This window comes from Rhinatrema bivittatum, chromosome 1 (genome assembly GCF_901001135.1).
Source record: "Rhinatrema bivittatum chromosome 1, aRhiBiv1.1, whole genome shotgun sequence".
Lineage (NCBI taxonomy): Eukaryota > Metazoa > Chordata > Amphibia > Gymnophiona > Rhinatrematidae > Rhinatrema > Rhinatrema bivittatum.
Window position 1 is genome coordinate 418,392,526 of NC_042615.1, and position 16,343 is coordinate 418,408,868.

Consider the following 16,343-nt stretch of genomic DNA (forward strand, 5'->3'; position numbering starts at 1 on the left):
TTCAGTCCAGCCACTGGTCGGGTGTTTCATGCAGGGCCTGGTTCAACTGAAGCCGCCGCTTCGCCCACCAGCGACCCCCATGGGATCTCAACATAGTCCTGGTGAGGCTCATGCGACATCCTTTCAATCCTTTCAAATCCTGTGACCTGATGTTCCTCACCTGGAAAGTTATGTTCCTGGTGGCAATTACTTCCGCTTGCAGGGTCAGTGAGATTCCAGGCCCTGGTTACGTACACTCCCTACATGAAATTGTTTCATGATCTTGTGGTGCTTTGCATGCATACAATATTTCTGCCGAAGGTGATGACTGCTTTCCACATCAACCAGTAAATCATCCTTCCCACGTTCTTCCCACAGTCTCATTCTCACCCAGGGAAACGTGCTCTCCACACCCTGGACCGCAAGTGGGCACTCACTTTCTACTTGGACTGTACAGTGAGTCATAGACAGTCTACACAGCTTTTAGTGTCTTTTGACACCAATAGGCTGGGAGCAGCAGTGGGGAAGCAGACCCTATCCAAGTGAAGGCCAATCAGGCTTGGCCTCAGGCAGTGGAGCTCAAGGCCCAACGAAGGTTTCTGAGCTTCGCCAATTACTACCGGTAGTTTGTACATGGGTACTTCTCATTTGCATCTCCTCTCATTGCTCTTACAAAGAAAGGCGCTGATATCAGGAATTGGTCTGAAGACACAGTCCAAGCCTTCCATTGTGTCAAGCAGGGGGTTTTCAAGGATTCCTGTCTCTATCACCCAGACCTGTCTAGGCCCTTTATACCTCTGCCACTGGGGTAGGGGCTGTCCTCACACAGCATAACAATAAAGGAACTCTCATGCCTTGCTTCTTCTTTTCCAAGAAATTAACACCACGGAAAGAAATTACCCCATCAGAAACAGAGAACTCATGACTTTGAAACTGGCCTTGGAGGAATGATGCCACTTACTGGAGGGAGCTGTATACTTGGTCACGATCTTTACTGACCATAAAAACCTACAGTACCTCCAGCAAGCCCAGCGGTTAAATCCACTTCAGGCCCAATGGTCTTTATTTTTCAACTGCTTCGACTTTTGAGTTCAATACTGACCAGTAGAGAGAAACCAGCAGGCTGATTTTCCCTCGCAGTCCTTCGAAACAGACGACCTTATAGAACCTGCCCGCCACATTAGCAATCCTGCAAGAATTCTGGTAGCCACTGCAGTTCCAGTACCATCAGGGAAGACCATTGGGGTTGTTTCCAAATGCCTCCGGGAGATAATGCTTAAGTGGGACCATGATTCCCATCTGGTAGACCACCCCAGGATAGCCAAAACAACTGAACTGCTCCTTCGTCACTGTTGATGACCTCAAGTGAGGCAAGATATGTGGCCCTTTGTGTAATCCTGTCCTAATTGTGTAGTTAACAAGCGCTCCCAAGCTTGTCCATAGGGACTGTTACAGTTGTTGCCAGTCCCCAAGAAACAATGGATCCGTGTGACCATGGAGATTTGTCACTGACCTCCCTCCCCTCTAATGGCTGTACTACCATCTGGTTGTGGTAGACCACTCCTCGGACTCAGTTTGGCTCCAGAATTGGTTATTTCTTTTTCCCCTATTTCTTCTGACTCCATGGCTTACCCAAACATATTGTCTCTGATCAAGAAATGCAATTGGACTTCTCCTCAGTGTACCATCCGCAAAGTAATGGGCAGATGGAAAGAACCAATCAAATCCTCAAGGGATTCCTAAGAGCCTATGTGTACGACTGGCAGGATGATTGTATATTTCTCCTTCCTTGGACAGAATTTTGCCATAACAGTCACATCTGAGACTCCGTGGGTCATTCCCTTCCAGATCTTTTATGGCAGACATCCATGAGCCCCACTTCCTTTACTTGTAAAAGTTCGATGTCCTACAGTCGATGTCATGGGCCAAGATCTTGACGAGTTATGGCAAAAGACCCACCAACTTCTCACCTCAGCTGCTGAAAAATATAAAAAACAAGCTGACAAAAGACCACTGGCTGGAACCTCAGCTTAAACCCAGAGATTTGGTATAGATAAATACCTGCAATCTACGACTAAAATTTCCATCTATAAAGATTTCAGCTTGTTTCATCAGCTCATTTCCAGTTTCTCGACAGATTGGGCTGGTGGCATATTAATTGAAACTGCCATCTACCCTCAAGGTCCACAGCATTTTCCATGTGTTTCTCTTCAAGCAGTTAATTTGTCTTGGCCCTCACGATCCCTTCCTAAACTGATGGAGGTGACACGGAGTACGAAGTTCAGAAGATCCTAGACTCCAAGCGCATCCAAAAGAAGCTCCACTACTTTATCTCTTGGAAGAGATTTGGCCCTGAAGAATGAACTTGGGTACCAGTTTCTGACGTCTAAGCTTCCTGTCTCACTTGGGAATTGCATCGCTTCTTCCCACATATGCCTAGGCACAGGGCCTTAGGGAGGGGGTACTGTTATATTTGACTGGCCATGTGAAGGCCCCGCGACTGTCTGGACTTATCCCCATGTGCCTCTGATGCGGTAAGGTTGCCGCCATGCTGCTCCTGCTCCAGGTCTCCTTATGCATGTCACGCTTATGCATGAAAAGCCCCTCAGTGGGAAACACTTCTGCCAATGCCCAGTAATGACATCATGTGGCTGGGTATTTAAGCCCCAACCACACTGCAGTAGTTGCCTCAGCAACAGGTCCTCCTGCTCCTGCAGTGTGTGTTGCTTTCTTCTCTTTGACATGTCTTGTCTCTCTCCTTGCCTAGCTAGCCTTGCTATCTCTTACCCTGTCTCTCTTTTCTTTGCTCTGCCTTGCCTTATTGTTTGTCTGTCTTGGTCCCAGTCTCTGCCTGACTCCTAGTTTTGATTCTGCTTTGGACCTTGACTTTGTACCTTGACTTTGGGCCTTGTTTTGGGCCTTGGAATGCCGTCTGCCCTGATCTTAGCTTGGATCTGGACATTGCCTGATCTCTACTTGCCCCGACCTCAATGCTGCCTGACCTCCACCTGGCCCAACCTCAGCCTGGACTTCGACATGGTTTACTTGTTGCCTGTCCTGACCTCTGTCTGCTACTTGACTTCGTCTGACTGCTCCTTTCAGGACCCTTGCCCAAGCCCTGCTGGCTCCTGGAACCCAAGGACTCAACCTGCGGGGAATGGGGCTGGTATAGGTGAAGCTTTAGACTCTGTCCTTGTAAGAGTGAGTCCACCTGCTGTCGGTTAGTCCTAGTGAGTTTGCCTTCTAGGCTGTGTCAAGCACGCCACAGCCCAAGGCCACAGAGCAAACAGCCTCTTGTGATCAGGCAAATTAATAATCTTTGGACCTTTTAGCGTCTTTTGAAAACACCCTTGTTTAGAGCTGAGTAAAGTATAGTTTTGGGCTCTGATGTTTCATTGTTTTGCTTTATTTTTGTTTATATTGACTGTTGGCATCAGCGTTGTGGTTTTAGATGTTTGTTGTTTTATCTGAGTTCTGTCTTTTAGTTTTGTGTTTTTCATGTGATTATTACATACTGTTTCTATTTTATAGCTACTGGGGGATATATGTTTTATCAATGATTTTATTTGTTGTGAGCTGTCCTGAATGCTGTCAGAAGGACAGATAAAAAAAATAATTAGAACAGTTGATCATAATGTTTGTTTATACAAAATACCCTTTCAGTGAATTAAAAAAATATATTTATTTATTTATTTATTTATTTAACTTCTTTTACTATACCGACACTCAAGACCAGGTCTTATCGTACCGGTTTACATTAGAACAAGGGGAAAAATCAATTAACGTATAAGTGGAAAAGAGAAGTTACATTAAAACAGGGAGAGTAAAAACAAGACCTTTGGTGGTTATCATGGACGTATCAATTTCCCTTAGTAGAAGTTGTAAAAGGCAGAGCTTTCCTGCGGAGCAAATTTTTAAAATAAATTGTTATGTTTACAAACTTTGGGATCTGCATGCGTGCAGCAACATTTCATCCTCTTATTTGTCAGTAGAAGGATATATCCTAAGATTCATCTTTCTCAATGACCTCAGAGTGTTGTTTCCTTGCATGCTGAGAACTGCAAGGTTCATTATTATTACTTCTAACATGTACTCTCCTTGCTATCATTCTTGTATTAGAAACAGAAGATGTTGGCAAAAAAGGGCTACTTTGTCCACCTAGTCTGCACTATGATACCTACCTACTATGCTATCACAGGTTTTTACTTGATCTGTGGTCTTCTCTATCCCTTTGTCACAAAGATATTTGTCCACCCCCTGCATGCTTGAATTCAGCCACTCTTTTGGCTCCTATAATCTCTGCTGGAAGTCTTTTTCAAGTTTTCACCATCTTCTAAGTTAAAAAGTAATTTCTCACTTTCCTTTTGAACTTCCCTCCATTCAGCTTCGTATGAGCCCCTTGTCTTTGAGATTTCCATTCTATGGAAAGTGCTACCTTCTTATATCTGGTAGATATTTGAAAGTTTGAATCCAGTCTTGCTTTTTTTGCCTCTTCTATAGAGTATGGGCCGGATTTTAAAAGACTTACACGAATGAAACCCGGGGATTTACGCGCGTGGCCGGGCTTTACGTGCACCGGGCCAATTTTCAAAGGGCTTGGCCATGCGAGTAAACCCCCGGGACACGTGTAAGTCCCGGGGTCAGTGAAAGGAGCCGTCCGGGGGGGGGGGGCGGTGCAGGTCTAGAGACGCCCAGCACAGTGGCCATTTGCTGCTGTGCCAGGGGATCGGGTGCCAGCGCGCACAACTTGCTCCTGCTCAGAAGCAGGAGCAAAGGGTATGACAAAGCATTTGGGGGGATTTAGGATAGGGGAAGGGAAGTCAGGCTGGGGGGTTGGGAAGTTCCCTCCCAGTTCGCTCCTTAATTTCACACACCACTTTTTTGGCCCTACTTGAAATTGCCTCTACCTGGTCAATTTTTGTAGAAGTGGTCTCCAGTGCAGTTCTCAAGGTAGGCTTTTATCACAAACCTATACAAAAGTGATATTGCTTCTCTCTTTCTCCTAGTGATGTCTCTTTTTATACACACAAATATACCATTAGCTTTCCTAACTGATTTGTCACATGGACTAATTTGTGATTGCCAGGGATGATGACCCTCTGATCTCTTTCCTGTTCGATGACTGCTAGTCCTTTACCTCCAAAAAGGTATTTGGCCTTTAGAATTCTACATCCTAAATGCATGATCTTCCATTTATTAGATTAAAAAATAGTTGCCATGCCTTTGACCATTTTTTGGCTAATGAGGATGGTGTGGGCAGAACTGAAGGAAGTTGGAGGAGGCAGGAGGAGAACTGACAAACGAAGCGCACAAACAACTGCTCTTTTTTTTTTTTTTTAATTAATGGTAGGATTTTTCAGTGTTAGATGTTGGAATGAGTAAGTATTAAATTAAAGAATTACAGTACACCGCATATATGGATAGTCCATAAAGGTAATTACAATACACATTACATATAGTATATAGTATTTGATTCATGTAACTGAACAATTCCGGCACCTACCAGTTAAATTACAATCTATTTCGAATTTTTTTCATGTGCCTATTTGTAAACCATTGTGACGGTATATTACTGAACGACGGTATAGAAAAGTTTTTAAATAAAATAAATAAATAAGGAGAGCAAAAGGTTTATATGGACCCAATTTAGAACAAATGTTTCTTTCGTGTCTTCCCCCACAGTGAGAGAAGAAGGGGGGAAGTTATGTACCAGAAAACATTGGATTAGCCCGTCCCCACTATGGTAGAGAAACTATGCAAGCTGGAGCTTATTGCCTGTAGTGCCATGCTGTTGTAAATTCTGAGGGACAGCTGGTAGCCAATCACATTTTCAGTTTAGATATAAGCACCTCTTGCTCCATAGATGGCAATCTCAACTCTGGTGGGACTGTAAATTATGTCTACTAACGAACTACTCAGTCCCATGTTTGAGCATTCAAGAGGGCAAAGAAAATAAACATCAGCATTAACAATCCAGAAGAGCAATCCTTCATGGCCATCATTAGAACTTTATTACAATATTAAAAGAAAAGAAAAAAACTTTTACAAAAACTTTGCAAAAAAAACTAAAGTCCTAGAAGATGATTGCTTTATACAGATGATGTAGTGCAATATTTTAATCCCTTCATCAAAAAAAGAAAAAAATAGATCTGTAGCCCAATGCACATTAAAATAAAATCATGTCCTTTCTCCAGTTATGGTTCACATTGATATCAAATGGTTCTACACACAGCACTAATAAACATCCAAAGCATAGTATAGGACAACTGTATGTAAGTCTGTGCTCCAAAGGCTATTACCAAATAAATCAGAGTGCAGATAAATCACGTAAATGATTTCCACAATTTCACATGGTAGTGGAGAAAAAGGAGAACAGAATCTGTACACTCAAGATTTACTCACCTTTGCTATATGCAGTATAAATAACACAATATCAGTAGAATACAACAGGAATGTTGGCTTTATCACCAGCCAACAATACTGTTTGACAAGATTCGGGGTTCCATGATGACGCGAAAAGGAACGGCCATTTAAAATCCGTGCTCCTCGGAGGTTGATTTTAATATTAATAAATACGGCAGTTTTTAAAAATATTTTTCATCTTTGAAATAGCTGCAATAACTATTGAATATCGCTAGAATATTAATGTGAAAAAAAATGGCTGGAAAAGGCAAGAAATCAACAAATGAAAAGGCTTTAATACTGAATTCAACGGAAACTGTTTCAGAGCCGTTACTGCGGGAGCTTACAAAAGCTGTTTCAGAGGCAGTGTCGGTGACTATACAAGACCAGCTTCAAAAAATACATGCTTCTCTTGAAGAATTACATGAAAAGTTATTGAATCAAAATTTACTGGTGACAGAAATTGATCACAAAATGGAAAAACATGAGGAAACTTTAGAGCTTCTTAAAACAGACTTAATAACTTTGAAAAATAAAAATAGAATCCTTGAAGAAAAAATTGAGGATCTTGAAAATAATAACAGAATTAATAACTTACGTATTTTGGGATTACCAGAGAGTGTGAATGGTGAAGCTCTGCTGCAGTGGTGTGAGAAAGATCTTCCGGGACTGCTAGCTATTGAATCACATGATCGGCACTTGTGGGTGGAGAGAGTATATCGGCTGGGTCCCTTATTGCAATCAGCTCAAAAACCAAGACCAGTAATTGTTAAATATACTACATTTTTTTTAACAAATTGAAGATTTTAAATGCTTATAAAAAGAAACAAATTGCATTAAAGTATGGGAATAGTAAAATTTTGATGTTCCCAGATTTTTCTAATAAAGTTCTTGCAGCACGAAGAGAATTAACCCTTAACTGTTCACAACTGTTTAAGATGGGCATAAAGTTTTCATTACAGTTTCCAGCGAGAATGAAAGTTTATTATAAGGGAGAAACTAAGATACTCATTACTAAAGAAGATGCAAAATTATTTATGGATAGTCTGCAACAAAATGACATATAATTCAAACTACTTTAAATACAAGAAAAGGATTGTGTAATTTTTGTTTTGCAGATGAATCAAATCTTTACTTGGAAAAGAACTGTTTAAAATTCTGCCAATTTAATTTTTTCAATTTTTTCTTTTTTCAATCTCCGGAGCCCTTCTATTTGGTGTTTGTTTAAGTAATATTTAGTTATTGATATTGAAGGATGGATGATAATTTTGTGGGGATATGGAAATTAAGGGAAAGGTTAAGGGAAGAAAGGATTAAAATAGGGTTAGATAGGGAAGGGTTAAGGTTAATGAAAAAATATATAAATATAAGGAGTTGGTTATTTATATATCCTTATGGTTACAAATATATTTAATATTATGGGAGGATAGCCTAAGCTGGGGGGCTATCTTCTTTTTAGAAAGTAAATATTTATTGAAATATAATTTAAAATATATTTTAAGGTGATTTAAAAATATGTTCACTTAGGGGGAGATTTTAAATACTTGCGCGAGCGCGTACTTTTGTTCGCTGGATTTTATAAGATACGCGCGTAGCCTCGCGTATCTTATAAAATCCGGGGTCGGCGCGCGCAAGGAGGTGCACATTTGTGCAACCTGCGCGCGCCGAGCCCAGCGCGCGCTGCCTGTTCCCTCCGAGGCCGCTCCGATTTCGGAGCGGTTTCGGAGGGAACTTTCCTTCGCCCTCCCCCCCACCTTCCCCTTCCTTCCCCTACCTAACCCACCCCCCTGGCCCTATCTAAACCCCCCCCCATACCTTTGTCGGCAAAGTTACGCCTGCTGAAAGCAGGCGTAACTTTGCGCGCGTCGGCCGGCTGCCCCGCTCTGTGGTCCGGTCCCGGGGGCTGTTCCGGAGGCCGCGGCCACGCCCCCGGAACGCCCACGGGCCGAAACCACGCCCACGTCGCTGCCTCCGAAACGCTGCGCCCCACCCCCGAAACGCCGCGTCATCCCGCCACGCCCCCCTCACGCCCCCGACAGGAAGCCCCGAGACGTACGCGCGGCCCGGGGCTCTGCGCGCGCCGGCGGCCTATGCAAAATAGGCGCGCCGGCGCGCGCAGGGGTTTTAAAATCCGCCCCTTAATGTAGATGGTCTTCATTCTCCAATAAAAAGAAAAAAATGCTGACTGAGTTAAGACGTAAAAAAGTAAATATTGCTTTTTTACAAGAAACACATTTATTAGATATTGAACATCAAAAATTGTGTAGAGAATGGGTAGGTCAATGCCATTTTGCATCATATACAAATAGAGAGGAGTTGCTATTTTAATAAATAAAAACACATTATTTGAAGTAGAACATAAAATTGCTGATCCAGAGGGTAGATATGTTTTAGTTGTAGGTAAATTATATGGTAGAAATTATCTTTTGCTTAATGTATATGCACCTAATTGTTATTCACATAATTGTTTTTCCTTATTGGTTGTCAAAGTAATTCAATGGGAAACATATTCATTAATTTTAGGTGGTGATTTTAATATTACAGACAACCCTTATATAGATTGTAAACCACCAAAAATACCAAAGAAAAATCAAACTGATATAGGGATAGGATTTTTGATTCAAGAATTGCATTTGATTGATACTTGGCGTTTTTTGAATATAATTGCTCAAGAATTTTCTTTTTTTTCAAATTCTCATAAGGTTTATTCAAGAATTGATTATATATTATTATCTGAGTCACTTTTTGATAAATTAATTTCTTGTGAAATGATAGAAGTTGTCTTCTCTGATCATATGTTAGTTTTAATGACTATATCTTTGGGAGTAAAGATTAATAAATATGGATCTTGGAGAATGCTTCCCTGGCTTGCTGAGGATAAAGAGTTCAATATATTTTTAAGAGAAAAATGGAAAGAATATAAAGAATTTAACTTTTTAGATAATATAGAAGCAGGAGTGTTTTGGAATGCTGCTAAAGTGGTATTAAGGGGTCATATTATTTCATATTGTAATTATAAAAGAAAACATAACACTATTTATTTATTTTTAATTTTTATATACCGATGTTCCTGTAAAGAATACATATCGCACCGGTTTACAAGGAACTGAACAGTCGCCTCCAGGGCGGAATACATTAAAACAGTCGCCTCAAGGCAGAATACATTAACACAAGTATACAGGAAAACTATTAAAGAGAACTTTCATAAACTCAATTAAATGTAACTGGGAACCATAAATCAGGAACATATGTACAGAGGTAGGTATATCGTCTGTCGCTTCACCAGATTTTAGCTCTCAGGGAAAGCTTGAGTGAATAGCCAAGTCTTTAGCTTCTTTTTGAATGTCGGAAGGCATGGTTCTTGGCGGAGGTCCGGTGGGAGCAGGTTCCAAAGATGGGGACCTGCAGTGGACAGAGCTCGTTTCCTCAATGAGGTTTTTGTTGGCTGGGTGTGAAGCATGTTCTGGTATGCACTTCTGATTGGTCTATTGGAGATGTGTTGCTGTAGTTGGAAGGATAGGTTGAGGGGGGAGATGTTGTGAAGAGCCTTGTGAATCATCATGAGGGATTTAAATTGTATCCTAAATTTTATAGGCAGCCAGTGAAGATTTTGGAGGATAGGGGTGATGTGATCCCATTTTTTAGTGTTAGTGAGAATTCTGGCCGTTGCGTTTTGGACCATCTGAAGTGGTTTAATGGTGTTGGCTGGCAGGCCCAGGAGGAGTGAGTTGCAATAGTCCAGTTTAGGGAGGATGATAGATTGTAGTACCAAGCGGAAATCTCGGAAGTGTAGAAGAGGTTTTAATTTTTTTAAGACTTGCAATTTGAAGAAGCAGTCTTTGGTAGTATTGTTTATGAACTTGGTGAAGTTGAGTTGGTTGTCCAGAAGTACACCAAGATCTCTTACTTGTGGTGTGTGGTCGATTGATGTGAAGGAGAGTTGGGTGGAACTAGTTGGGTTGAATAGAGAGCACTTGTCTGGAGCTTTTATGAGTATTTCAGTTTTGCTAGTATTTAGCACGAGGTTGAGGCTTGTTAGCATGTTTTTGATTGCCGAAAGGCAGCTGTTCCAGTAAGACCACGTTTTGTGGAGGGATTCCATTATCGGGATGAGGATCTGAATGTCATCCGCGTATAGGAAGTGTGTTAGCTTGAGGTTAGATAGTAGATGGCAGAGTGGAAGGAGATAAATATTGAATAGTGTAGGTGAAAGGGATGATCCTTGAGGTACCCCCAGCTTTGATCTGATAGGGAGTGATTCTTTGTTGTTAATCCTAACCTTGTATTGCCTGTTTTCAAGGAAAGATTTGAACCAGTTGAGCGCTGAACCTGTTATACCAATATCTGCTAGACGCTGAATGAGGCAGGAATGGTTCACAGTGTCGAACGCTGAGGAGAGGTCCAGTAAGACGAGAAGGAAAGGTTGACCATTTTCCAGGTTGATGAGGATGTTATCAGAAAGCGAGGCTAGTAGAGATTCTAACCTCCAATCAATCCGAATTGATTGGAGGTTAGAATGTCATTCTCTTCTAGGAATTTGGATAGTTGTCTGTTTACTACCTTCTCCATGATTTTTGCAATCATTGGGAGGTTGGCAATTGGTCTGAAGTTGGCTGGGTCAGTGCGTGGAAGGTTAGGTTTTTTAAGGAGAGGCTTGAGAATAGCAAGCTTGAGTTGGTCAGGTACTTGACCTTGGGAGAGCGAGCAGTTTATGATGTCTGCTATCGGTTTAGCGATGATGTTAGGAATGGAGAACAGTAGATTGGATGGGATGTGGTCAAGTGGGTGGGACGAGGGCTTCATCTTCCTAAGGATGTTTTCAATTTCTAAGGCGGACGTCTGCTCAAGGGAAACCATCGAAGCTGTAGTTGCTTTGTATTGCATGTGGGTTGGGTGAGAGTGTTGTGTGCTGGTGGTGGGAGGGTAGTTCGGTTGAGGAGAGGGCCCCTTGAGAAGAGCGAGGAGGGTGTCTATTTTTTTCTCAAAGTAGACCGCCAGTTCGTTGGCTTTGTTAGATGCTTGTGCGTCTGGTATAAGAGGGGTAGTTGGTTTAGTGAGGGCTGACACATAGGAAAACAGAGCTCTAGAGTTGAAGATAAAGTGGTGGATCTTTTTTGAGAAGAATTCTTTCTTGGTTATATTGATGATGTTTCTGTAAGAGTTTCGGCAAGATTTATAAGCCGAGAGGGTAATAGTGGACGGGTTTTTTCGCCACCTGTGTTCCTTACATCTGAGCTCTTGTTTGAGTGACTTCAACTCCGGCGTGAACCAGGGTTTCCTGTTGTCCTTTTCAGGATGGAGCAATTTCGTGGTCATGGGGCATACTTGATCAGCCACCCTATTGGTGATGTTGATCCATGAGGTAGTGGCAGTGTTGACGTCTGAGAGGTTTAGTTGAGCTAGTTCTTTGGATAAATGAGAGCTGAGGATTTCTCCAGTACAAGGTTTTCTGATGGCGACTGAGGTTGCATGTGTAGTTTGGGGAGGGTGTTCCATGATCTCTAGAGCCGTGGAGATGATTCGGTGGTCCGTCCAAGGGACCTATAGGCATGATGGATTGTTAACGGACGATATTCCTTCATTTACGAAAATGAGGTCTAACGTGTGACCTGCCTTGTGGGTGGGTTCGTTGACAATTTGCCTGAACCCCATGTGGTCGAGGGAGGAGAGTAGGGTTTCGCAGTTGGTGGAGCGAGGTAGGACGTCCACGTGCAGGTTGAAGTCTCCCATGAGGATCGCTGGTTTTCCTGCATTAAGATGTTTGGCGGCTAGTTCAATGATGGGGGATGGGTCTGCCTCGAGAATTCCTGGGGGAGCGTAAATCAATCCGATTAGAAGGTATTTTGATTTGAAGAGAGCAAATTCGAGGTTAGCTGTTGTAATTGTGGCTTGTAGGGTCAGGCCTAATCCTTTTTTGGCAGCTAGGAGCAGCCCTCCTCTTTTTTTTGATCCTGGGAATAGAGAGTAGGTCATAAGCCTGGGTAGGTAGCTGATTTAGAAGGTCAACACTTCCAATACAGAGTGCTACCATTTGGCCTAGCCTCAGCACCTCGAGTGTTCACAAAGTGTCTTGCAGTAGCGGTGGCACATCTTCACAAACAAAGAGTGCACGTATTTCCTTACTTAGACGACTGGCTCATCAGGAGTCAAACGCACAGCGGAGCTCTCACTTCTCTCCAGCTCACAATAAAGTTGCTTCACTCCTTGGGATTTCTCATCAATTACGAGAAATCCCATCTCACACCATCTCACCAGTTGCAGTTCATAGGTGCAGATCTCAACACCATCACAGCAAAAGCTTTTCTTCCAAGAGACCGTGCTCAAACTCTCGTTCTCTTAGTGCACTCTATTCGCAATCAGTCTCGAGTTACAGCTCATCAGTGCCTCACCCTACTCGGACACATGGCCTCAACAGTTCACGTCACTCCCATGGCCAGACTGACCATGCGACTAATGCAATGGACTCTCAAAGATCAGTGGATTCAAGCCATTCAACCATTGTCCACTCCCATTCAGATAACACAAGACCTGAAATCTTCCCTTCTCTGGTGGATATCAACGATCAACTTGCTCAAAGGCCTACCTTTCCAGCAACCAGTTCCACAAGTGACTTTAACTACAGATGCATCCACCTTGGGTTGGGGAGCTCACATTGGTCATCTAAAGACACAGGGCACGTGGACAAAGCAAGAAGCCTCCTTTCAAATAAACTTCCTGGAGCTTCGAGCTATACGTTATGCACTACATGCATTCAAGGACTGTCTTTCACACAAGACTGTTCTGATCCAAACGGACAACACAGTAGCCATGTGGTACATCAACAAACAAGGGGAACAGGTTCCTACCTCCTTTGTCAGGAAGCAGCTCAAATTTGGGACTGGGCCCTAGCACACTCAATTCTTCTACGGGCCACCTACCTAGCGGGCATCCACAACACAGTAGCGGATCGCCTCAACCGTCACTTCCAACCACACGAGTGGTCTCTAGATCCAGCGCTAGCAACCAAGATCTTTCAACGCTGGGGTCAACCAACAATAGATCTCTTTGCATCCCATCTGAACTACAAAGTGAACAATTACTGCTCTCTCCTCTGGCAGCAGAACAGCCTACCGAGGGACGCCTTTGCTCGCCATTGGAATTCAGGCCTGTTATATGCGTATCCATCGATACCTCTCATAACCAAAACTCTAGTGAAACTGCAACAGGACAAGGGGTCCATGATACTCATAGCCCCATACTGGCCTCGACAAGTATGGTTTCCCACACTTCTAGATCTCTCAGTCAGGGATCCAATTCGCCTGGGAGTAGCTCCTAATCTCATAACTCAGGAACAGGGTCAGCTGCGCCTCCCAACCTTCAATCTCTGTCCCTAACAGCATGGATGTTGAGAGCTTGATCTTACAACCACTCAACCTTCCAACCACTATATCTCAAGTGCTGATAGCTTCACGTAAACCTTCCACTAGAAAGAATTATTCCTACAAATGGAAACGGTTTACTTTGTGGTGCACTCAGAAAGCACTAGATCCTTTCACTTGCCCCACTACCTCACTACTAGATTACCTATACCATCTCTCAGATTCTGGTCTTAAGACTTCATCTGTAAGGGTACATTTGAGTGCAATCTCAGCTTATCATAACAAGCTGGAAGACACACCTATCTCTACCCAGCCTCTCGTCAGTAAATTCATGAGAGGCCTAACTCACATGAAACCTCCAGTTCATTCCCCAAGCATACAATGGGACCTGAACGTAGTATTAACCAGGCTTATGCGTTCTCCATTTGAACCCATAGATACCTGTGACTTTAAATATCTTACTTGGAAAACTGTATTCCTCATAGCCATTACATCAGCTAGAAGGGTCAGTGAACTACAAGCTTTGGTCACATACGAACCTTTTACAAAGTTCCTACATGACAGGGTGGTCCTCCGTACTCATCCAAAATTTCTTCCAAAAGTAGTCACGGAATTCCACCTCAATCAGTCTATAGTTTTACCAACATTCTTTCCAAGGCCTCACTCTCACCAAGGTGAAAGAGCTTTACATACCTTGGACTGTAAGCGCGCACTGTCTTTCTATTTAAACCGCACAACAGTCCAAAGGAAATCCAATCAACTATTTGTATCCTATGATCCAAACAAACCTGGTAAACCAGTGGGTAAACATACTTTGTCAAATTGGCTAGCAGATTGCATACAATTTTGTTATGACAAAGCAGGCCTTACTCTTCAAGGGCGAGTAAAAGCACACTCAGTCAGAGCGATGTCAACCTCAGTAGCACACCTTCGCTCTGTACCTCTTCTGGACATTTGTAAAGCAGCAACATGGAGTTCTCTACACACTTTTGCAGCTCACTACTGTTTAGACAAAGAAGGAAGACAAGATTCCAGCCTATGGACAATCCGTCTTAAAGAACTTGTTTCCAGTGTAATCCCAACTCCTACATCCAACCTGCTGTGATTTTCGGCTGATTCATTTCAACAACGATACTTCACTGTTGCTTCACCTTAAAATGACTCAGCCTCTAGCTTGCTAATCACCCATATGTGAGGACTAGCATCCTGCTTGTCCTGGGATAAAGCAAAATTGCTTACCTTGTAATAGGTGTTATCCCAGGACAGCAGGATGTAGTCCTCACGAAACCCACCCGCCACCCCGCGGAGTTGGGTCCGATACGTTTTATTATTTTATTTTTGGCTAACGCTAATTGCTACAAAACAAGACTGAAGGGAGACTCCTGTGGCAGGGAATATCATGGCATGCTGGGCATGCTCAGTAGGCACTCTGGTGCCAGTCAAAAGTTTAATAGAAACTTTTTAAAGAAGTTTTCCGTACATAGGGCTCCATTACTAATGTCACCTATATGTGAGGACTACATCCTGCTGTCCTGGGATAACACCTATTACAAGGTAAGCAATTTTGCTTTATGTTTAAAATGTAAAATACAAAATGGTACTTTTTGTCATATGTTTACAGAATGTCATAAATTAAAAATATATTGGAGTAAAGTACAATGGGGTAGATTTTTAAAAACTGCGTGATCGCGTACTTTAGTTTGCGCAGCAGGCACAAACAAAAGTACACTGGATTTTATAAGATACGCGCATAGCCGCGCGTATCCTCTAAAATCCTGGATCGGCGCGCGCAAGGCTGCCGATTTTGGGCAGCCGGCGCGCGCCAAGCCGCGCAGCCTGCCTCCGTTCCCTCCGAGGCCGCTCCGAAATCGGAGCGGCCTCGGAGGGAACTCTCTTTTGCCCTCCCCTCACCGTCCCCTCCCTTCCTCTACCTAACCCACCCCCCCGGCCCTATCTAAAGCCCCCCCTACCTTTATCCATGGATTTACGCCTCCCGGAGGGAGATGTAAATCCATGCGCGCCAGCGGGCTGCTGGCGCGCCGAGACCCGACCCGGGGGCGGTTCCTAATGGCGCAGCCACGCCCCCGGAACGCCCCGGCCCGAAACCACGCCCCCGGGCCCGCCCCGGAACGCTGCGTCCTGCCTCCAAAACACCGCGTTGTTCGGACCCGCCCCCGACACGCCCCCGACGTGCGCGCCGGCGGCCTATGGAAAATAGGTGTGCCGCGCGCAAGGCCCTGCTCGCGTAAATCCGGGCGGATTTACGCGAGCAGGGCTTTTAAAATCCGCCCAAATGTTTTTTAGAAAAAATGTTAAATACCAATATTGAATGGTCAGGTAAATTATTGTATTTACACTTATGTGAACACATGAGTACGATGTCCAATGGAGAACAAAATTTTTTATGTTTATCACTTTTATTGGCTAAAAAAAATATATTAATGTCTTGGAAAGAAGAAGAAGTACCACTATATGAAACATGGATAAAATTATTACACCATACTGCATTATATGAAATTCAAAGAAGAAAAGATATTCAAAATCCTCATCAAAAAATAAAACAAAGAAAATATTTCCAATTATGGAAAAATGTTTTGCTATATA

The 16,343-nt window shown here is 43.1% G+C and overlaps 1 protein-coding gene across 10 annotated transcripts in view; it reads left to right on the top strand.

The window, feature by feature from the left end:
* The window catches only part of ZCCHC7 (zinc finger CCHC-type containing 7), a 644,974-nt gene that overhangs the window by 313,278 nt on the left and 315,353 nt on the right, over window positions 1-16,343 (top strand). The window lies entirely within an intron of this gene.